Source organism: Brachyhypopomus gauderio, chromosome 12, assembly GCF_052324685.1.
Source record: "Brachyhypopomus gauderio isolate BG-103 chromosome 12, BGAUD_0.2, whole genome shotgun sequence".
NCBI classification, from domain to species: Eukaryota; Metazoa; Chordata; class Actinopteri; order Gymnotiformes; family Hypopomidae; genus Brachyhypopomus; species Brachyhypopomus gauderio.
Genome location: NC_135222.1, coordinates 18,660,569 through 18,661,823, shown reverse-complemented (window position 1 = coordinate 18,661,823; position 1,255 = coordinate 18,660,569).

The following is a 1,255-nucleotide window of genomic DNA, read 5'->3' as shown; positions in this document are numbered from 1 at the left end:
CCTGCCATCTGTCTACATGATATCTGGATGTCTTTGAAAAACTGCACACTGCTGTTTGAAATTGCCATATGAAAACATGCAGACAGTAAAACAAACAATATGCATGAATAATATAACTTGTAGTTCAGAAGAGTTATACACTTTGAAGAATTTTTTTATTTCAAGTTCCAAAAAAAAAAAGATTAAGGTTACGCTAAATTGATAGAAAACTATTTGAAAAAATATAACTCTAACTAATCTAATCTTGTTGCAAGGTCAAAAAGATTTTTATTTGCTGAAATGTACTATACTGTAAGACCATTATTCCTGCAGTCTCTAGGCCAAGTCCTGCACCTGCCTGACATAATACCCATCCACAATCCTTTTGCCTCCATCCTGAGATTGTCATTATGTAATTTCTATGCAAATGATCAGACTAACCACCTGGATATCACAATCATAATTTACTATATTTTGACAAACATAATTGTCGTGTTACTACATGCTTCATGGAATTATTTAAAGCTGAGACAATGTCTTTTGTTAAAAGCACTGTATATATCAAACTGAACTGAACTCAATTGAAAACAAACTTAAATATTTAAGTTAAAATTACATACAACATCCATTACATTTACGCGGTTGAATTGTGGACCTCGGATCTTGGGGCTATCACTTTAACATTACTTATGATATTTCATGAATTCTAAATTCCAGAGGTAATTAAATAAATCAGAAGGACATAGGGCAATGCGTCGCCCCCTTTAGTGTGGCGGCACCGTCGTAGTAGATCACGTGAATCTGTCTTAATCGTCAGACGCAGTAATTTGGGGAAAGCCCTTCTTCCATAGCCTGCTATTGCCAAGGGAGATAGGGTCGTTCATTTGCTTCACGTGTTAATTGTCTCGAACGTTATTTATTTTCTACTTTTTTTCCATGTTGCCTAATCATAAGAAAAGGTGAGCCTTAAGCGCAGACGTAGTAGCCTCTTGTAAGTGCTTTGGGTTTACGACGAACAAACAGACAATATTTGCTTTACGGAGTCACATTCAGGACCTTGGACAGCGTTAGACGTGGTCGGTATTTGCAGTCAGTTTGCTAAATCGCTTCGGCCATATAAATAAGGTCGGATAAAATTGGGACTCCAATATCCGTCATCCTGTGCGATCTGAAAGGCTTTTGTAGGCGTCAACGCTATCGGAAATTGGCCACAAGGCGTCGTAGTAACCAAGCTGAATTGCTAACTACAAACTGGAGACCATATTCTTCAAAATAG